Genomic DNA, 400 nt, shown 5'->3' on the forward strand with positions numbered 1-400 from the left:
ACTCACCCTCTCCCCAAGCCCTTCCAGCCACCGGCATCCCTTCCAGGTCCCTCCTCCTCGTCACCTCCAACTCTCGCCGGTCCCAGCAGGCTGGGTGGGAAGAGGAGGGAGGGGGTGGGAGGCAGCAGGGTTGGTTTTGGCCGAGGCAGTGCCTGTCCCCACCCAGCCCACCTGAGTTTCCAGCCGTGCCGCTGCTGCCGGGGGCTTACTACCCGCCCTGCAGGCTTGGGGCGGCCTCAGCACCTGCTCCTTCGGCAGCGTCTCCCTCCTCTTGCAGAGCGCTGGGCTGAGCCGGCTGGGCAGGTTGGCTTGCTGCAGCAGCTCCCTGAAGACCTCCAGGACATTCTCGTTGTCCTTGGCTGACGTCTCCACGAAGCGGCTGGTCCACACCAGCACCACC

The 400-nt window shown here is 67.0% G+C and overlaps 1 pseudogene; it reads right to left on the bottom strand.

Moving 5' to 3' along the window:
* Window positions 1–171: 171 nt before the first annotated feature.
* Window positions 172–400, bottom strand: part of LOC104493763 — a 952-nt pseudogene continuing 723 nt past the window's right edge.

The sequence above is a fragment of the Buceros rhinoceros genome, unplaced genomic scaffold (assembly GCF_000710305.1).
Source record: "Buceros rhinoceros silvestris isolate BGI_N320 unplaced genomic scaffold, ASM71030v1 scaffold28605, whole genome shotgun sequence".
NCBI lineage: Eukaryota > Metazoa > Chordata > Aves > Bucerotiformes > Bucerotidae > Buceros > Buceros rhinoceros.